At 37.2% G+C, this 22,907-nt stretch overlaps 1 pseudogene across 1 annotated transcript; it reads left to right on the top strand.

Moving 5' to 3' along the window:
* The first annotated feature begins 453 nt into the window (after positions 1–453).
* Positions 454–10,718, top strand: LOC145601319 (alpha-1,4 glucan phosphorylase L-2 isozyme, chloroplastic/amyloplastic-like; annotated as a pseudogene). Its single transcript, XR_014104376.1, has 15 exons — positions 454–766; positions 1,161–1,396; positions 1,628–1,729; positions 2,567–2,719; positions 2,900–3,175; positions 3,628–3,899; positions 4,189–4,306; positions 4,414–4,833; positions 4,936–5,088; positions 6,356–6,484; positions 6,840–7,076; positions 7,736–7,812; positions 8,778–8,964; positions 9,152–9,352; positions 10,325–10,718. The product of XR_014104376.1 is annotated as an alpha-1,4 glucan phosphorylase L-2 isozyme, chloroplastic/amyloplastic-like (transcript).
* The last annotated feature ends 12,189 nt before the right edge of the window (positions 10,719–22,907 follow it).

Here is a 22,907-nt window from a genome sequence, read left to right as displayed (position 1 = left end):
CACCAAGGTTGATTAAACACTACATAAAAATGGCCTCATACCTTTAGAGTTTCCACAAGCACAACACAACATGAGTAGAATGCAAGCTAGTCATTGGCTAGGCATAAACATCATTTTTAGAATTTAGCATGAGCATAATAAGTCAATTTGCTTAATAGTGACCAATTCACAAATAATATAAAAACTAGTATATATAGAGGGTAATTGACGCTGCAAAGGTGTAGTTCATAAAGATCAACACAAGCTCAATACAACACAACTTTTTCTTTAACTCAATCTAATAATGAATCGCTTGAGGACAAGACTGATAACACAACACATGGGCTTGCACAACTCGAAAAACAACCTAGGTTGACAACCGTCCAGCATGACAAAAATGAAAAGGACGAAATTGAAGAAACATCAAACATGTGCTAATTATATTTTGGTGGTGTTGCTCACACTACTCAACTACCACCTGTAGCACTCGTTACTCACTTTCCACCCTACGCTAATCTTCCATACGTCTCACTCTCTCTCTCTTCTTCTTCTTCATTGTCTATCAATTTTCCCTAATTTCTGAAAAAGAGAGAGATGCAAGGTTCATCAATGGCGGCGAATTCCTCAATTCCGACGCCGATTTACTCCGATTTGCGTCTCAATTTAAGGAGTTTCAATCCTTTGTTCATCAATTTCCCGCCATTGAAGCTTTCTTCCAGAAGGAATTTATCGATTAAGAATGCTGTCAGTAATCAGAAATTGCAAGACACTGTCACTGATGATCAAAGTATCTCTCTTCTCTTTCTTAATTTTTTTTTTATTATTATTTGCTTGATTTATTGTAACAATACGCTTACCTTGTCTTAGAATTATTGAATTGATGAGTACTAGTGGTTTAGAAGGAATTAATTAGCGTCATTCGAAATTAATTGTCACATTGTAATATTGTACTCGTACGTGTATTAAATTATTAATAAGGATATTAGACCATTTTTTTTTCTAAAGATACTTTATGAATATTATAATAGTTAGATCATTCTCATGCTCACTTCATTGTTAGACCATCTTTTGACCTCTGATGTACTTGTCCAACTATTCCATGTGCACTGTATTAACTGTTGTTTTCGAATACTTGGAGATAACTGTTGATTTTGATGCTGGATTCTACACTGCTGTGTTAGTTACAGGTCCTGAAAATTCTTTTGCTCCGGATCCTGAATCAGTTGCTGCAAGCATAAAATACCATGCAGAGTTCACTCCTTCCTTCTCTCCTGCACAATTTGAGCTTCCCAAGGCATTCTTTGCCACTGCAGAAAGTGTTCGTGACATGCTTATCATCAATTGGAATGTAACGTATGAATTGTATCAGAAGTCAAATGCCAAGCAAGCATATTATCTGTCAATGGAATTTCTCCAGGTTCATTATGTTTTCTTGGACTGTTTACTCTGGAAAATAACTCATAAACTCCTTTTGTCTTGCAACTGGAAATATCTATGTTTATTATATGTACCCCTACATAAGAACTTGGGCAAATGTGCAAGCAGATTTTCCACTATTAATTTTGCTTTGAATAATTGAGAATATCTGTCTTGAACTTGTATTATTTCTGATATTTTGTATATTCTCAATGTGTTTTTGGTAGTGTAGGGCAGAGCTTTGCTAAATGCAATTGGCAACCTTGAGCTATCAGGGGCTTATGCAGAGGCTTTGAGAAAGCTTGGATATAACCTCGAAGCTGTAGCTGAGCAGGTTCCTTCACTATGTTCTATTTTTTATAGCATAGCGTTTGCTGTAAATTTCTTCATCCTTTTAAGCTAATTACTTCATAGCAGGAATGTTAACGTCTATGATATGTATACAATACAGATAACAGTAGGATATGCTTAGTGCTCAGAGAGTCAGAGTGATATCTGCATGCATTTTGGAATTTGGAAGAGACACTCCTAGAATTAGAAGTTCAAAAAGACTTGATCAAAAACTAAAGTAGAATCTTAGGTGTTTACTATGTTATACTAAAATGTATTTTTCTTTAGCCATGCAATTACATGAGAGGAGAATTTATTATGTTCCTGAAGTTTCATACTTATTTCATGACAGTCTTGTTTCCTGAAGATAGATATTTGATATGAATCTTGAAAGTTGCTGATTGATTTTCACAGAAAACAACATTATATTTGGCACATCAATATAATAATTTCACACCCCCACAATATAATATGGTGAAATAAGCACAACGGTACCGTCTTGATTACACGAAGTTTTTCAGTTTTTATTAATTTATTTAATTTTTTTTAATATAAGATAAGGAGATATGCTACCTTTCCAGCCTTGTGGTGGGGTTTAAATAGGACGATGGAATACGACTTTGAAAAACAGTCACAACTGCTGATGATTTGCTTCCATGTATGTAGATAGGACTGACAGTAGAAGATCATCATCTTCAATCTGAAATTTCAAGTCTTCAACAATACAGCAGAACGTTATATAAGAGACACTAGTTGAACTGGCCAATGAGTGAGATACATGTATCTTCTTGAAAATGTTCTCTTCATTTTACTTACTGGGGTCTGTATTAATATCTCACAGGAGCCAGATCCAGCATCTTGCCTCCTGTTTTTTGGATTCTTTGGCTACACTAAATTACCCTGCATGGGGCTATGGACTCAGATACAAGTATGGGCTGTTTAAGCAAACCATTACAAAAGATGGCCAGAAGAAGTTGCTGAAAACTGGCTTGAGGTATGGAGTGCTTGTTAGATTTCATGTTTCTATAATTGTTCCTAGTTTTACATAGCTTCAGCTGGAGTGCTTGGATGGCAAGCTATTCATAAATTTCTTATGGATGACCAAATTATAGGCTCTTTCTCTTTTCTATGTATGGATTTCTTTATCTACTGACTATTCAAGCATCCCATTCAGATGGGTAACCCCTGGGAAATTGTAAGAAATGATGTCTCCTACCCGGTGAAATTCTATGGCAAAGTCATTACCAGGCCAGATGGAACAAAAGAATGGGAAGGGGGAGAAGACATAAAAGCTGTTGCCTATGATGTTCCCATTCCAGGTTATAAAACCAAGACTACAATTAATCTTCGGTTATGGTCTACCAAGGTCCCATCAGAGCTTTTTGATCTACGTGCTTTTAATGCTGGTGAACACGCAAAAGCTTTCGAAGCAATGACAAATGCAGAGAAGGTTTGTTAGAGATTACTACTTGTTTTATATTACTAACCACAAATTTGTTAACTGTGTAGCTCTTTGCATCAAGTAGCATCCTATATGTTTTAAATTTTTGTAGTTGTTCGATCTGCTGATTTCATTATTGGCATAGATTTATTTTTATGAAGGAAAAATGCAGAAATGTATTTGCACCCACTGTTTCAAGTACTTGATGCTTTCTTGACGTAATTTTATGTTTAATCACTAACAGCTCTGTAGTAGTACAGTAGTACAAAGTCACATGTAGTAAACAACTCTGAAGTATTTAGTACATATTCATATAGAGTAATGAGCTTTCAGACAGCCGTGTGGAAATCTAAATCCTGTAGACCTGTACTATCTATATCTGTGTTTTTAACCCAACAGTCAGCATAATATATTCCAATTTACTTACAAACTATTCTTTCTTATGTTTTATAATCAAGCAGATATGTTATATACTATATCCCGGTGATGAAACACTTGAAGGAAAAACTCTCCGTCTGAAGCAGCAATACACATTGTGCTCTGCTTCCCTTCAAGATATTATTGCACACTTTGAGAAGAGATCAGGACATCCTGTGAATTGGGAAGAATTTCCTGAGAAGGTTGCCGTGCAGATGAATGACACACATCCAACACTGTGCATCCCGGAGCTCATCAGAATATTGATGGATGTTAAGGGTTTGAGCTGGGATGAAGCATGGAGTATAACACAAAAGCAAGTCTTCTATGTGCCCTCTTCATTTTTTTATTTTTCCTTTTCAGAATAATTTGATTGTGCATTGTGTTAGGGCGTGTTAAATTACCTTGTGCATGCCTAACAATGATAAACCAATATCTGGACGAAATGGGGAATCTAAAGGAGATGGGTGGGTGGATTGGAAAGTGATAGTTAATAATCTACTAGGTTTTTTGTAAACTTTACTCATTCTGCTAGCAATGATTCACCCTTATTACAAAACATGCATAGTAGCACAATCCTTAATATTCTCTGACCTATCCTCCAGAACTGTTGCATACACAAACCACACGGTTCTGCCAGAGGCATTGGAGAAGTGGAGCTTGGAACTCATTGAAACTCTGCTCCCTAGACATGTTGAAATTATAAAATTAATAGATGAGGAGGTAATTATAAAAGCATTATATGAACACGACATAATATTCACTGCCCTTGTATAGATTATCTTTTCATGTACTCTAAGTCTTGCTTTCTCATTCCATTTTCTTAACAGCTAATAAATACTATAATAGCTTAATATGGAATCAAAGATCTTGGCTTGCTTCAAGAGAAGCTAAAACAGATGAGAATCATAGACAACATAGAATTACCTGCATCCGTGTTAGAATTGCTTGTTAAACCACAAAATGGCTCCATTATGACTCCAACTGTAGAAGATGAAGCTCCTAGAGAAAATGAACCTTTGGAAGAAAAAGAATCATCCAAAGCACTTGAGGAGCCTGTAGAACTGAAGGCTGAAACCGAAGTATTATCTGTTGAACAGAAACAGTGGCCTGATTTCAAACCAGACCCAAACCTGCCAAAGGCCATTCGCATGGCCAACCTCTGTGTGGTTGGTGGACATGCAGTCAATGGAGTTGCTGAGATACACAGTGAGATTGTAAAAAATGATGTTTTTAATGATTTTTATCAGGTGAATAGCACAAGTAAAGCACTAGTGTGCATTTTGTCATAAGATGTGAATGAAGCAACACTTTTCTGACCTTGATGACTGGTTTTTTTGTTTTTGTTGCAGTTGTGGCCTGAGAAATTTCAGAATAAAACTAATGGTGTTACCCCTAGAAGGTGGATCCGCTTTTGTAACCCTGCGCTGAGTAAAATTATAACCAAGTGGATTGGATCAGATGACTGGATTTTGAAAACCGAGAAGCTTGCAGTACTAAAGAAGGTATATGCAAATAGCTTTTTCTTGAATCTTGATGGTTAGATTGATCACATCATCTCAAGAAAAAAACGACTTTATTAATTTTTTTGCAAGCAGAAAATCACGCTACATATATCTCAGGAAGGCTCTTCATCAATAAAATATAATAATTGATTCCCTCCTATGGGTAGCTCTATTAGCTTCATTTCTTGCAATAACAAAGTAAAGAATAGACTAATTAGCCAGATGACTATTCTGGACTTTGAACTCAAACTCAATTGTAATCTCACCATTCTGTTTCATTGCATCCACCAACATAGAGTCATTGAACAATTAGCCTTGAACACATATTGAGATAATACATACAACATCAATTTTCCACTTACTAATAGTTAACTGAGCTCTCATGCGAGCACTTCCACAACCCTTACTTCATAGCACCCACTTATACTGCTGGAGCTGCAACATGTGAGCTCACCCTTATCGCCCCTTGCGATCATACCCAAACCTGTTCTTCCTTAATTTTATTTATTGCATCATTTAACCCACTTTTCTTCAGTTAATGTTGCTGGATTCCTTTTCAGTGCACCCTCTGTAATCTGCATACATGAATACATACCACCTGCCTATACAAAATAATATCATGGGGGCCTTATAAACGATACTTTAATACAGTGGTTAGAAAATTGTGACAAACAATAATTATATCATAAATTAATATTTATGACCCAAAAAGTATGAAAGTTATAAGACAAGGAAGGAAATAGAATTGGGATCTAGATATTCGTTGAGATTATTACCTAGTAACATGGAATTCAAATGTTATCTGACCTGTCATATAATATCCCAATATACTTCTCAACTCTTTATAATGCTCATTATGCTAGTCATAGGAGAACAAAGCATTGGTATGTGTGGCTTGCATTGCAACAGAGATTATCAATTACAAGATGGAAAAATAAGAAAATGACAGGATTTTTTAGCAATCTGTATAAGTGTGTTGCATCCATCATACCTCTAATTATCCCAAAATCACTGATATTTTACAAATGTGGAATTGCCCCTTTTCTACAACTCCCGCCTCAACAGCCTTCAAATGGATGCATGTTTCACTTCTGTAATGAATCGGAGGATGCCTCTTATCCTGTATTTCTGTGAAAGTTGTTGCGAATATATTATATATATTGCTCAAATGTAGATAGCCCAAGCCTCAAGCTTATTGTTGATTTCTTTTGTCATGTTCAAGAAAGTGCTGCTAGCTGCATGATTTAATTTTTGTTGTTGTCTCCAGTTTGCTGATAACCTGGAACTTCAGTCTGAATGGAGGGAAGCAAAAAGGATCAACAAAGTGAAGGTTGCAGACTTTTTGAAGGAAAAAACAGGATATCTTGTGAACCCAGATGCGATGTTTGATGTGCAGGTCATTTTTAGATGATGGAAGCATTCGGTGTTTAAATTATTCTTTAGTTCTAATGCCTTTTTTGTTTTACTGAGAAACAGTGATGTAGGTGATAAAGCATGCATTAGAGTTACTGATTGTCTCGAATCTTGTGAAACCTCTCTATATCAACCTAAGCAATCTAAAATTTGTTTATCCTATTGGAGGTCAATCCCCTATATATATAAGACTTGTAAAGTCTTTTATCTGGAAAAATGCAACTTGATTCCATCCTAAACCACCGATATGGTATTGTCGTATTAGTTATAAAATGCTCAGTGGTCATGTGCATGTGTTAATGACTGTTTTCAAGATTGTAACTAGGTTGTTTTCTCAGGTGAAACGTATTCACGAGTACAAGCGTCAATTGTTAAACATTTTGGGTATTGTTTACCGTTAAAAGAAGATGAAAGAAATGACTCCTGAGGAAAGGGCTGTGAGATATGTGCCTCGAGTGTGCATCTTTGGAGGCAAAGCATTCTCCACATACGTCCAAGCCAAGAGGATTGTGAAATTTATCACAGATGTGGCTGCCACTGTAAATAATGATCCTGAAATTGGTGACCTTTTGAAGGTACTGTTACAAGTTCATTTATTGTTCTAAGCATTCATTGTTTTTGTTCATTCTGCATATTCAGTCACATTATCGTATAGACAATTAGGCACACAGTACATCTTAAAGCTCCCTGACCCTGAACTTGATACTTGTAGATTTTTCAAGCTAGATCATTCAAGTAAGTGATCAATAATCAATGCCTGCTTTAGCTAGTGAAAAAGCTATATGCTACGGCATCCAATGTCATAAATGACTTGTGCATATTCATATTATTTTATAAAATGGGTCATTATAGTGAATATAGTCTGTGCTTCTCTTTTTGGAGTTGTAAAGGCACCATGTTTATAAGATTGAGGGTGATTGGGTAAACTAGAAATAGCCTTATTATTTTTACTGAGATGATTTATGCTCGTCTGACATTCCCTTCACCCGGCCCCAGGCAGATGCCTTTTTGAGTTATTGGGATGATGTAGTATAATCTTGCGTATTGGCAAACTGGCAGTTCAAAGTCATACAGGTTCTTCACCTTCTGTTAATCTTCTACTTGCTAAGTGATTAACTTAATTGTTCTCATCTTGTCAGTGTAAACTATGGATACACTGTATTGATCATTTTCTTATATCTGATGTTCTCTTCTCTCTCTCTAACTCAGTTAATTACCACCAACTTTCTTTTAGGTTGTGTTTGTTCCCGATTACAATGTTAGTGTTGCCGAAGTGCTAATTCCTGGCAGTGAGCTCTCCCAACATATAAGGTAATTTGATTTCACACTTCTTAATTGATCTCTGAAGCTCTCAGTTCTATCTTATGTATACTCAGTAAGCTCATATAAAGTTTTTTGTTGGGAGACCGGGGATGGGCAAGCTTCTATTGGTCTCCCTAGCTCTACCTGCTACATGAATAGAAAATCTTCATGAAGGTCTATTATTTATTCACTAGCTAGCGAAGCATGATTTTAGAATATAAGTTGGTTTATCTCATCGTTGTTCAGCCATTAATGTGACACCCCAAAAGATGATGTGTAAACTTATACTCCTGTACATTTTTTCGTTTGTTTGTTCCACTCAAATGACTCAATTGCCATTGAATTTTTTTTCTAGTATCGTTTGAAAAAGATGAGTGGGGTGTAAGAAAAGGTGGATAAGATAAGAGTAGGCTAAGGGCGAAAAAAAAAAAAATAGTATGGAAAGTAGTTAGAAAATAACCGGAGTAGTTTATATGCTAGACTTCTAGAGCTTCTCATTGGAAGAGTCCCCATAAAGGCAACCAATTATTCAAATAACTAAACCGATTACCTGTGGCACTGTATATTGCAGCAATTGTTTCTGAAAAATGAAAATCACTACATATTGTTGGTCCTGTTGACAGTTATGTTCCTCGGATTCCTCAAGTACCCATGTTAGATCTTAAACAAATCGAAATGGTTAAGGACACTTGACAACAATTTTTGACCAAAATTACAGAAAATTTTCATTACTATTAAAGTATGACATTTGGACAAGTACTCAATTAATAGCTGCATAACTTGGATGTTTCGTAATGATAAGCTCTGTGGGGAATGTGGCGACTTTCAACCTCCTATTTTCTCGAAGGATGTAGTGTTCTGCTGGAATCAAGGCCAGTGGAAAACAGCATTATGAACTCTGATGTGCCCCTTTAATCATCTCAATTGCCTATCTTAATGTACTGACTAAATTCTGTTGATGTATGATTCTTCAGTATTGCTGGAATGGAGGCCAGTGGAACCAGCAATATGAAGTTTGCAATGAATGGCTGTATGTTGATTGGCACTCTTGATGGAGCCAATGTCGAGATAAGAGAAGAAGTGGGAGAGGACAATTTTTTTCTTTTTGGCGTTGAAGCTCATGAAGTTGCTGGCCTTAGGAAAGAAAGAGCTGAGGGAAAGGTAAAGTGTGCATACTAGTACCTTTTTGTTCTTCTCATATCTTTTACATTCAATGTCACTATTATATATTGATTTTTAATTCCACCATTGGTGACCTATCAAGTTTCTCATGGAAAGGAATATGGCAATATTTTTAAGACTTGAATAGGAGATCCATTTTCAAGCAAGTGATTTGTTAATTTTGCAGTTTGTGCCTGATCCACGATTTGAAGAAGTAAAGGAATTTGCAAGAAGTGGAGTATTTGGCACATACAACTACGATGTGTTAATGGGTTCACTTGAAGGAAACGAAGGATATGGTCGTGCAGATTATTTCCTTGTTGGCAAGGACTTCCCCAGCTACATAGAGTGCCAAGAGAAGGTTGATGAGGCATACCGTGATCAAAAAGTAAGTTTCTACAACCATGTCATTTAAAGCAGATCATTCCTAACAAGCACCATATATATCAGATCGATATTTTTATAGAGGCCAGAAAATGGTGTTACCCTCCCTGATCAAGTCAATAAATTTTTCCATAAAATGCACCCATAAGAAAAGTACAAGAATGACTTTTAAAACTTTTAACATTTTTTGGCAAAAACAATTCTGGAGTCCTTATTGAACTACTTTATGAGGTTTATCATAAGCGGATAAGATCAAGCATATACGAAGTAACTAAACTCTCCCCTTCTCTTAAAAAGGTCATGATTTAACAACCTAGTCTATTGCCTTTCCTATAAAGCTTTACCATGATCAACATTTTGTAGGGGATATAAGGTTGTGTCCTCATATCCTGCCACAGAAACAAGTCCTGTGAGACACTGTATGACTTGTGATTATGCTGAAATGGTTTGTTCCTCCCAATAGCTTTATAGAGTCCAATCTTAAGTACTTCTGACATTAAGTGTGGTTGTGGTGTACTTAAGGAGGGAGGGGGGGGGGGGGGGTGGGGGGGGGAGGGGTTGTATAGTAAATGTTTGTGATTTATACCCTCCACTTGGGTTATGTAATCACATTTACTATTTTAGGATGTTTAGAATAACTTGCCACATGTCCTAAATTAACAATGAAAAATCCTGTAACAAAAGCACAAGGAGATGACAGAAATGGCTTGTCTGCAAATCATGTCATATCCGAAAGGAATTGTGACTTTCAGACGGAGGGAGTATAAGTACCTGAATGGTTGTGGTGATATAATCGTGTGAGCTTTGTGATTGTACCTCAAATATGGAATACGAGTATCTGTTTATTTATGGTGTTTGGGATATAGAAAGTTCAGATTTGTCATTGTTGAGTCTGCTGATGTATCAATAGATAAATTAAATTTCCATGCTTATGTCACACCACCTGTATCTGAATTTATGAATATGCTGGGAGCAGAAATGGACTAGAATGTCAATCTTGAACATGGCTGGTTCTTACAAGTTCAGCAGTGACAGAACGATTCACCAGTATGCCAGAGACATATGGGGGATGAACCTGCAATCCTGCCATAGACAATATCGTCAATTGCAGTGAAGCACATCATCTTTATTGAAACATTTGTAGCTAGTGTACATCTTTAGAAATCATGTTCGATCTTTGTTCTTATATTTTGGTCGAATGTACGACGTAAGTAGTAGTAATGTAGTGTAGTTGTAAAACTAGGAGGCCGGCGATAATAAACACTACGTGTAATTTAGGGGTGACTTCTTACTTTTAAGATAACTCAATAGCAATATACTACATGGATTCGGTATTTGTGTTGGACATGGATATGTGTCAAAGTTTTAGATTCAGCTAAATTGTAATTTATTTTATTTCTAATTATTATTATTATTATTATTATTATTATTATTATTACGATTTTAGTCCAAAATAAAGTGTCAGTATCAGTGGTCCATATCCAAGTCTGAGTGTTGAAGATTCGACATGAGGTAAAGTAACATTGATAATTTATACCCAATGCAATAAACTTTTCCTTTGAAAGGTGTCGTAAAATTTAGTTAATCAAAGTTTTTACATGATTGTACATTAGTTTAGTTTTAGTTCTACATACCTAAGTCAAAAAGATGCCTTTTTGATTTTTCTTTTTTACTTAACACAATGAACAGGTTTATTTGTCACACGTATCAAATATGTAAATCGCCTTTTTGCCAAGATTAGGCATGCATTGGCTTTTATATACAGAGTAAAAGGCATGGAAATGGAACCTTTGTTCTTTTCTCTTTTTCAATCTTTTTAAACAAAGTGGGAAACTCTGACAATAAGAAATTGCGAGCTTATCCCCTTTAATAATGGCCACGTATTTTCATTTTTTTCGATGTGCATATTGTTGAGTATCTTTGTTGCCCTAAAAATTATTATTATTATAATTATAAGATTATTAAATTTTAATTGATGGTAAAATAGAAAATATAATTATTTCAATAATATGAAAATTTGGTTAAGATTTTTAAAGTTCTACGCCTTAATTTAATTGTGTTTAATTGTCATAATTATTTAACAAAAAAGTAAGCTAAAAAGTAATTTTCGCATCAAATATCATAATTGAAACAAATGATTAAACCGACATAATTTGATTACATACCAAATTTCAAACAGAAAAAACAAAAAACAACCGGCGAAAAACTGGGAAAAACAAAAGGAAACGGACTAAAAAGGAAAGCAGGAGATAAAACGGAGGATAATGAACTATTATTTTGATGGAGAGAGACTACCAAAAAGTGCACCTTTCCATATGGTTGTTTAATAAGGGAGGGAAAATGGGTCATAAGATACTGCAAACAATGTTAGTGCAAAATGCATAGATGAGTTGATAAGTGATTGATTATGGTAGGTTCATGCATGGTATCTTCTTCCCTTTCAATTTTCACTGTTTAGCCTGAGTGTGAGCAGTTAAGATACTATAAATGATAATCCATGTACATGTGGTCCTCTACTCCATAACTGTCATATATATTTGGTAGTGTATATGTCACTTTCTATTGGAGCTTGTCAATGAAAAACACAACCTGGTTGTTGCTTCAAGAATTATGACATTGTCCACTAATTACTGTATTAATATTAATCATTACCAATTTACCATTCAAAGGAAAGAAATTAATTGTTTTCGGATTAATCATGATTTAAGCAATTACTTAACCTTTTGTCTATTCTCCTATGTCGAAATGTCTTTTTGGTTTAGAGTTCAAGCTGTCGGTAAACTTTCATCGATTCTTGTACCATGCAACAGGTGTATTCAATGGTTAACATGAAAAAGACTTTTAACCTAATTTTTTCAATTTGAATTAATTTGAAATGATTGAAATCGAACCGGAATGAATTCATTTCAATTGATCTAAAAGAACAAGATTTAACCTCAAATTTCCTAATTGTCACCTTTTTTTTTGACATCAGCATAACACAAACAAACTATAAACTAAAATTAAAGCTAATTAGACTAGTTCGACTATTGTTGGCTAGGATATATGCCCGTTGAACCTTGTCTCGGTCCACCTTTAGGATGTTGCAACACTTAAACCTCAGCCCTATCTGTTGAATTTCCCGTATGGTCCTAAAAACGTTTAGATTTTCAACTTCCTTCTTTCGTAATAGACTGATCATATTCATTGAATCCGAGTAAAGAACAACCTTGGAGAATCCCATAGTTGTACACCATTTTAGAGCTTCAAGACACGCTTGTGCCTCTGAATGTAAGGCTGATGTTGTTAATCCGAAACTTGATCCCGCATCCAAGAAATCCCCATCATTAAGATTCATTGCCCATCCAAAACCACTTCTTCCACTATTCTTTTCAAAAGATCCATCAATCTGTAGAATACAATCCGGTTAACCCTGACTTGGACAAAAAATATATTTTTCCTGTCCAATATGTACCTGGCAAAAACCCGGGGGTTCATGCATATCCATGTCCGGGATGTGCAGCGTACCTAAAGTTGTCAGACTTGGTTTGTTGAAATCTTCCAAGTATTGCAAGGGCCTGTTCAATGTTCCTTTTCAAAGAGGTGTAACCACCACTATCCCCTTTGAAAATACGGTGATTCCTACTTACCCATATTCCCCACAAAGTTGCAATAAATGATGATATTGCAGAGCTATGGATGTCATCCCGACTATAAAGAAGCAGGATATAGGTCTGGATCCATTCCCGTAGTGTACCGGAAAAGGATTCATTAGTTGTATAGCCATCTGGTACGTGAAAATTATTCCACGCAAATTTGGCCAAATTAAATTACAAAATCTAAAGATGTGTTGTGTGTTCTCAATATCCAATCCGCAAAAAACGCACAGAGTTGACATTTGCATACCTCGCTGTGCTAGTTTTTCTTTTGTGGGGATGGCGTCATAAGAAAGTTTCCAAATGAACATGCCCCATTTGGGCGGAATGCGAAGTCTCAAAATAATTTTGAAGAATTTAGCATTTTCTTGAATAATATCATGTTCTAGAGAATTACCCTTTTGTGATAGGAATGCATACCCAGTTTTCACCAAATACTTTCCCGACGAATGATGTGGCCAGTACATGAAATCATCTGCCCTTTCCTTTGGAAGTTCCATTCCTAGAATCTGTTGTGCACTGTTCCATTCAAACTTTTCCCTTACAAGAGGGGCGTTCCACGATGAAGAGGATTGGATAATAAAATCATTAACCTTCCATCTCAAACTGTCACGAAGAGTTTGATTTGACTTGACAACCGGTGTCTTTCCATTTACCCAATTACTGCTACAAGCCGGAATGTTACCTCCATTCCCAATCTTCCAAGCAAAGGCCGGTAAAAAACGGGACGCGACTTGTTGATAGCCCTTGCGAGCATAAGAGATTGTGGGGGCTACTTGATTTCTGGGAATACCATGACAAAGAGCACATTTCACCTTTGCATCAAAGATCTTAGCAGCTAAAAGTTGTGGATTTTTGTGCATCCTTATAACATTCTTGAATAAGAGGGTATCATTGACCAAGTTAGTGGCTCTAATTCCTAGTCCACCCATTCCCTTTGGTAATTGAATGATTTGTCGTTTTGTCCAGTGAATACCCTTTTCCCCGCTCGTTGCCCACCAAAACCTAGCTTGCAATAATTGAATCAAGCTTGTTTGCTATTGCTAGAGGCAATTTTAAAGATTTCATCACATGGGAAGTAATTCCCATTAAGACAGAATTAATAAGAACCAATTTTGCAGATTGAGATAGCCTACAAGTTGACCAAGCCAAGATTTTTGTTTTAACCTTTTCCACCAAGAAATTAAAAAGATCCGATTTTTTCCCCACAATGTCAATCGGGTTACCTAAATGTGTTCCCATAACCTGGATACTAGGAATTCTAAAAATCTCTTTGTATTCCGTAACAAGGTTTTGCGGGACAGAGGGACTGAACTTGATGTAAGATTTTTGAAAATTAATTTTTTGTCCCGAAACCGTCCCAAATCTTGTTAATATGTCACGAATATGCGCACAAGACGAGTGATCAATTTTAAAGAAAAACATCGCATCATCCGCGAAGAAGAGATGTGAGATCTTAGAGGTTCGTCTTGCAATTTTAATGCCACTAAAAAGTTTAATCTCTTCGGCTAACGGTAACATTCTTACAAAACATCCATACAGAACAAGAATAAATATGGAGAAAGAGGATCACCTTGTCGGAGGCCAAACTGCGGCTTAAAGGCTTCAGTTGTTTTCCCGTTTACAATAGCCTTGTAGGTGACAATGGAGACACACTGTGAAATCCATTGAATCCAACGCGAAGAGAAACCATAAGCTTTTAGGATTTTAAATAAAAAATCCAATCAACCCGATAGTAAGCCTTTGACATATCCACTTTGACAGCCGCTAGTTGAGTAGAATGTTTTTTCATATTAATGAAATGAATAAGCTCCTGTGATAAGTATACGTTATCCTCCATATATCGTCCCGGAGTAAAAGCATGTTGATATATAATCAGTGATTAAAAGAGGCAAAGCCAGTTTCATCCGTTTCACCAAACATTTGGCGATACATTTGTAAATCGTATTACAAAGACTAATCGGCCGAAATTGTGTGACCATTTTCGGAGAATCAACCTTCGGAAGAAGAACCAAGAGAGAAGCATTTAGCTCATTTAAAAGAAACCCTGTGTCAAAGAAGTGTTGGTGTAATACCCCGTATTTTCATACGTATTTTCCTAATTAATTAATTAAGGATTATTTTATAAAAAGGGAATTTTATTAAATTTATTATTTGGAGCCAAAATAATATTTGAATTTTGGCGCCAAAAGCATTTTGAAAACTAATCATTATTTTGGATAAGATTTATTATCTATTTATCTTATTTTAAAAACCGGATTATTTACATATTTCGGATATTTTAATTTAAGAAAAATAATATTTTATAAATTAACTATTATGGCCGAAAATTCCCAATTATTTAGCTAGGAAATTTGGATTTTCTATGTATAGAAAATATGATTTTCTTAGTTAATCATTGGTGAATAATTGGTATTTTAATTAATTAATTATTTATTTAATTATTCTGTATTATTTACACAATTATTTTTATTCCTTAAACCGAGCAAAATCTTCCTAAATACTAGTAAGGGAATCTCCTATTTTCCTTAATTCTAATTCTCCATCTTTTTAGTATCCAATCATCATATTCTCTTGCCTTTTGTTCCTCTTGATTATTCCCCAAGTAATTCTAATTTCCTTATTATTTTTCATGACATACATACCTTCCATATTCAAGTATACACAATCACCTTAATATCCAAACTTTCCTTAATTCTTTATTCACTTCTCCAAGTAATCTCTTAAACCCTAATTACCATAATTCTTCCTACATTTTCCTACCATAATTCATGCTCATACTAGCCTATCAATACCCCTTCATACCTCTCACATTCTTCACACCAATTCTCTTCTTTTCTTCTCCTCACAGCAGAATCAGCACAAAGATGCGCACCCGCTGCTCTCGAGTGGTGGCATCATCTTCAAAAGCTGCAGCCAGTGTGCAGCGCCGGATGCATCGGGAACTCAGCTGTCCCGACTGAGCCTCAGCCTGGGCTCGAACAACGATCGGCCCCAACAACTCCTGAACCTCCGGCGAATAGACAGTGACACCGGCATCGAAAGGAAGAGGAGTAGACTGGAACTCTAACCCCGTAATGAGGCTGAAGTCAGCTGGAGTGACCGTCATCTTACCCCAGGGAAAGTGGAAGGTGTTGGTGGTGTCCCAAAAGAACTCCACCAAAGCACGAACGATGAGGCTACCCCCATCGTATGAAAACATGGCCCGGGTGGCCTGTAGAAGAGGAGTCAACCCACATGACTCCCAAAGACGACGAAGACCCTCATCACGACTGATGAAGTTGTCGTACAGAGAAATGATGGTGGAGTTACCCGAGCCGTGGCTACGGGTCCTCCCGCTCGCAAGACCTCGTCGGACTCGCTCCGAAAGATGGTGAACCGGCGCATGGAACAGGGTGCGCTCGTCCCAATCCGGCATGAGACCCTGCCTGGAAGCAGAAGGCACGTCCTCGCCCTCACTGGTGGGATCGTCCTCTCGACGCATGTCTCTCGACCGAGAACCATAACCACGTCGTCTAGCCATGCTAAAGTATATAAAAGTAATCAATTTTAAAGCTCTATAATATCTAAGGTTCGCCTGGGCCGCATGATACTATGTTCGCAAAACAGAGTACGTAGTACTAAAACAGAGCAAAAATTCAACTAAGCATGAAAATATTTTTCAAGCAAATAAACAATTTCTTGCAAACATATGATGAATATTGTGACAAATTGTCAAGCAAAAGCAGTAAAAATGCAAAGAACGACCCACATTGTTCTTCACGACCTCAAGAGGTCCAACAATGGTGAATCGTTCGTTTCTTCACCAAATTGAGTCAAACAAGTCTCAAAATACTCCCAAGGTAATATACAGGCATAATTAAACAAATTCAAGGCATAAAATTCAACGAACAAAGCAAATTAAGCAAGAACATTTTCGAAATTTTCGAAAATTCGCGAGCAAGAACGCATAATTCATCAAAAACCGAGTAGAGTTTGAGCAAAACTTACATAGATCGGGAAAATAGATGAGAAAAGCTTCGATTTGCAACAAGTTTGAGCGAATTTGGTTGAGAAATGAGCAAGAACGAGAATTTTGAAGTTTTTTGCGAAATATGAGAAGCAGAGCAGCGAAATGAGAAAGAAGAAGAAGACGGGTTTAAAACCCCGATTTTATCGCCAAACGACAGAATTGTCGCGAGGCGACAGGAGCAAATGCTCGCGACAGGTGTCTCTGGCCAGCGCTGGAGCGGCGACAGAATGCTAGGCCCCACATTATGACTTTGTGGGCCTATTTTAGCAGTTTGGGTTCCTTGGTACGCTAGTTAGCCCTTTTAAGCAAAATTGACATGATTTAGTCAGCTTGATTGCAGTTGCATTAAGTGATCGACTTAATGAAAGATCGTCTCACTTGGCTTAAAGCGCCTAAGTATTGGCTCATAACAAGGCACCGAAATAATGGTTCAATAGAAGCACTGAAATAATGGTTTACAAAGACAAAAGCACCAAAGCATTGGCACAAACAAAAATAATAACAATAAATATTAAGGGTCAATAGGTAGAATGATTCTTTGACGATATCCCAACGTAGAGAGGAGTTTCCTAGTGGCGAAGTACGGCCGTAGCGAGGTAATGTCACAAAATTTGAAGATGGCGAAGTAAGGTCACCTTCGACGGTCCCTCAAGGTAAAGAAGAGATTGTCTATAGAGGCGATGCACTGCCGTGGCGACATACGACCACAACCCTGAAGATGACGACATATAGTTATTTTTGACGATGTTCCCGAAATACTGTGGAGGATTGTCACCAAGAGTATTGAAGACGACGACATATGGTTATTTTCAATGATGGCGTTCACGAGGCACTGTGGAGGTTGTCACAAACAACAGATGAAGCGGCAAAATGGTTACGTTCAGAGACGTGTGCTCGACGGTGCAAGATACGCGTTTCTTAACTCTTTTATCTGTTTAACTAATGATTAGTTTGCAGGTATCGGCGTTATAAGAATGATTTGGAATCGCAGAACGTTTTGAATCATTCTCCGTCCCTATCGATACTTTGACTTTCGTTTTCGAAACATAAGTTTCTCCAAACTCAGTCAAAGTGGGAGCTTCTGTAGACACCCATTTGTGTCTCCTCAAAACCAAACCCAGTGATGAATGCCTTTCGTGTCGAACCATAATCGAATGAGGTGAAAGTGGTTGAAAGTCAAGTGTTGCGGTTTAGTTTTATTAAAATTCTCTTCTCTCTGTTTTTGAAAATAATTCTATTTATTTGAAAATAGCCAAACTAGTTTAGTTTGGTCCATAGTTAAGGTCCAATAATAGTGTAGTTGGATGGGGCTCGAAGAGACCTTTTCAACGATATATTATAAGCCCAATTCCGATGAATATTGAGGAAGTTATGGCCAAAATACTAAACTGGGCTCGGTTAATTATTTACATACGGCCCAATGATCTAGAGGAGGGCCTAATATTAATTATTATTCCTAAAATTATTAGGATTAATTATAATTTTCTAGAAGTTTCTAGAAGGTTCTTTTTAATTTTAATATTATTAGATTTAATAATTATTTATTTTTAAAATAGACTTTTATTTGGAATAAAACATTATTTTATTATTATTATTATCTTAAAAATATGTATTTTATCTTCTGTACGGATTCCGTAGATCAAGTTGATTAAAGATCGGATTCCGCGTGAAGAAAACGCGCTAATACAGGTTGTCGCCTCGCGACAGAGTCGATTCCCGGCGACAGCGTGTAGTTTTATTCCTTATCAAATTCTGTATTTTTCCGGACTATTTTCCTTATAAATAGGGTCCTGAACTTCTGTTTTAAAATCATCAATTACCATCAACTCTCTTCATCAATTCTCTCTATTCTCTCTTTAAGCAATATAGCTTAATTCTTTCTCCTTCTCTTTCTAAACCAACCTTTTATTAAACACAATATTCCGCATTCACAAGACTTAGAGTCTCTTAGCCAAGTTCGAAGTTGCCTTCGCCCTAGACGTGCAAGAAAGAGGTACGAGGCTTCAAAGTAAGTAGATTAGGTTACTCCCTATTTTATTAACAATGTAGAAAGCATGCTTATTATTGTTTAATATTCCTAGTATCATGTTAGGATGTTATTTTATGCTTTCTAGTATCATGTTTAGGGTGCCTTTACTTATTTCTAATGTCATGTTATCATGTTAGTGCCATGTTAGGTTTAAAGCTTTGATCTTTATTGCTTAGTGACATGCTAGGATTTGTTATTAATCTTGTTAGTATCATGCCTAGGATCTTGCTATTATTTTCAAGCTTTATTATGCCTTATCATGCTATTATCATCATTATTGTTATTGTTTATTATTATGTTGCTTGATGTATTATTTATTGTTATTGCTTGATCACACCTTTTATGATTGTTAAAGGGAGAAATCACGCTTAATAAGATAATTAATAATTTGGTTTAGGCTAATGTGATTTTAACTCAAGTGATCGCCAATAATAGTCTTATTTGTGCATTAATATTCAACCAACATAGATAAACAGGGTAGGATTAATATAATGTTTGTATGTTATTCGAAAAGCGCGCATGAATACGAGCAGAACAAAGTAGAGGCCTATTTTATAGGGCGGGTCCTTTCTTTTGTAGATTGGATTCGTACCCTCATCCCCGAGCCCTGTTTGGTTCAAGACCTTATGGAGTTGATGGTCCTTTTGGATTGTCTTTTGGGTTTACAAGTTCCTAAAACTTGTTAGCGACTCTTTTGCTCTCTTTTCTTTCCCTTTGGAACGCCACCATACTTTAGTGTATGATCACAATGGGGTTCAAGTTTGGGATCATAATGCTTGAAATATTCCCTGCACCTATGCCCATGATCTCCGTGGTATTCACACCACTTTGATTTATCTTTCTGATGCTCAGGCTTGTCGCTCTTCCTGGGCCATCTAACAGGTGGCCTGATATCTTTGAGGGCGTTTACTATCCCCACTATATCAGTGTCGAAACCATACGAGCTGACATCTGGATGGTACACTATCGCTGGCCTGCTGGAGCCTTCACCTGCCCCTGGTTCCGATATGTTGTTGATATTGCTGCGCCTTGGCTGCCAGCTACCTTGCCTGGTTCCGGGGTTTTGATTGTTGAAAGGTTGGTTCCCCGAATACCCTGATGGTCTCCTTTCGACCCAACTTCTAGCATGCTCGTCCTCTTCTACACGGACTTCAGCCATAGCTCTGGTTCTGACTTCTTTGAATGAGGAACACGGATATCTTGTCAACTCATAATATAACCTGGATCTGTAATTGAGACCCTTGCAGAAAGCTTCAATAGCAGTTGAGTGGTCACAATTTTTTATGCTGACCATTTCTCGATTGAACCTGTCCCAGTATTACCGGGTCGTCTCGTTTTGCTTCTGAACGATCTGATACAGGTCACTACTCTGCTTATCTAGCTCTCGGTTGGTGGCGAATTGCTGATAGAATTTGTTCACCAACCTAGAGAAGCTGGTGATGGTTCCTGGCTTCAGATTAATAAGCCATTGGAGTGCAGGTCCTGATAAGGTGGCGCCAAAGGACTTACACATAGTGGGTTCGATCAGTTCCCACGGTATTGATAACTGCCACATTTTCTGCTTGTACTGGGCCACATGATCTTAAGGGTCAGTGGTTCCATCGTACATCTTTGGAAAGGAGGGAATGCTTAGCTTTGTGGGAATGCGCACTTTAGCTATTTCCTCCACGAAGGGGGATTCATCGAATCCATCATGAGATTCATAGGCTACAGGCCGGTTTGGGAGCACCTGGTAACCGAGTCAGGAGCTTCATCATCTTCCGATTTTGAGCTTTGATAACGGAAACTTCTCTGGCTATAGGGTTAGGATCCCCACCACTCTGCTCCTCATTACTACGAGACTTTTCTCTCTCATCTTCTTCTTCAGATTCATCAGAGGATACCAGGGTGAATTGGGGTATATCATCGATTTTTACCCTCTTCTTTTTGTTGCTCCTGACAGATTCGAGCTCTTTGGATAGCTTCTCCAAGGATGCTTCAGATTCAGCTTTAAGCCTCGCCAGAGTTGCTTGAGATTCTTCTTCTAGCTTCTGGCTCCGCTCGATGGAGGCTTTCAGCTCTTTACGCAGTTGCTCGATTAGTGCGTTTGCATTTGGATCTGGATCTTCTTCCATGATGAAGGGTGGACCAATTTATCTAACTGTATCCCCACAGACGGCGCCAAACTGTTTTGGTCAAAAAACTGATCACCAGGTTCGACCTGGGTTGCGATAATTACAGCTATATTAAAACGGTGAAATTAGCAGGATTGGAATCCACAAGAACGAAAAGGGGAAAAGGGGAAGAAGACACAAAAGATGGTGACGCAGAAAACCCCAAGAATAAGGGTAAAAACTGCGGGTGGCTATGAGTCCACCAATCCACTAAGTAATCAAGTTTTACAGGTTACAATGTAGGTTGCAATTTAACGATTAGAACAATAAATCTTTGGTAATACTTAATAATTATGGCTATAATATTCGTGATCCTTTTCCCTTTGGTCGTTTCTCCTTTTATCTGCTTGGAAAACCTTCCAAGATCTCTTCAACGGAACTCCCTTGCTGCTCCTAGAATCACGGGATTGAGGGCCGGAGTGATTCCTTCTTTTTCTCCATATTTCCTGGTCAAAGGCTCCCTGGTTTGAACTAGTCTTCTCCAACGGCTAGGTTGTAGAAAATGGTTCCTATTTCCACGGGTAAAGGCTTGACTCAAAGAGTCTGGAGAAAATTTCTCGAGGCTACACCCAGCTTGCTTGATTCCTGGGCATCAGCTTCGTAGCTATATCTGACCTGTACTTCGTTTGACCTGTAACCTGTAACCTGACTACCTGTAGAACATAAGAATTTGCAGGTGAAAATTTTAGCATAACAATGGATTTTCTGTTAAATCAGATATACTATATATCATGAATATGAGCTTAGATTTGTTGTGTTTCAGTTGGATTTGATGTAAACTAAGTGTTTGAATCAAGTGTAGTATTGTCACGATCTTGACTTGTGTTTGACTTATTATTTTACTGGAATTGACTTGTGTTTGACTTACTACCTCCGGTTCATTTTACTTGCAACAAAGTACCAGTTTACGCAAACCAAGACAAAACTCTTAAGGGGCTTAATGCATGTGATGGTTTAGCAATTAAGGGAGATAATAAGTAGGGAAAGTATGTGGTCCCATTTTTAATAAAGTAAGAAGGGTGGGAAAGTATGCTTAGGTGGACTTTTCCCACCCAAATTTTTCTGCTTTTTCACATGGGAAAGGGATTCCCTCTTCTTTTTTTTCCGGCCAAATTTAAAAGGGACTCCTTGTGTCAAATTTTTAGAAGCATTTCCCTCCCAAATTTTCAAGGAAAATTCAAAAGTTTTGCCAAATACCCCAAAACCAGTCCAGCTTCCTATTCAAGTAACATCCCCTTATAAAAAGAGGATTCATCCAAGCAGAACAGTAATTGTTTTTCATTCAAAACACAGACAAGGGACGGGGTTTGGGGGGGTATTAGGTGCATAATTAAGTGTTTACAAAACAGAACCCTACGAATTACATAATCCTAAAATTAGTTTGTAATCAGCCTACATTCACAGTGCTAAGTTAATCAAAAGCAGCATCTATGTCCATTTGTACTAGGCTCCGTTGAAGACCATCCAAAAAGTTCCAGCCACCACTTCATCACCTTCAGTCGGCCTGAAAAAAAATAAAGGGGGGACTCATGGAAGAGTTCTTTGAAGAACTCTTCTTTAATGCAAATCAGCTTTATGATGAGGAACAGGATATGGCAACATGGCATCAATTTAGTGCAGAATACAGTGATGATAACAACAGCAACTCAGAGGAAGAAGATGGTTATGATGCAGATGATGATGCTGAACAACAAGATGCATAACATGTTTATGGCAGACAACAAAGAGAA

Source organism: Chenopodium album, chromosome 21, assembly GCF_948465745.1.
Source record: "Chenopodium album chromosome 21, dcCheAlbu1.1, whole genome shotgun sequence".
NCBI lineage: Eukaryota > Viridiplantae > Streptophyta > Magnoliopsida > Caryophyllales > Amaranthaceae > Chenopodium > Chenopodium album.
The sequence above is the reverse complement of the archived record's forward strand: the minus strand, read 5'-3'. Positions and strand labels throughout refer to the sequence as shown.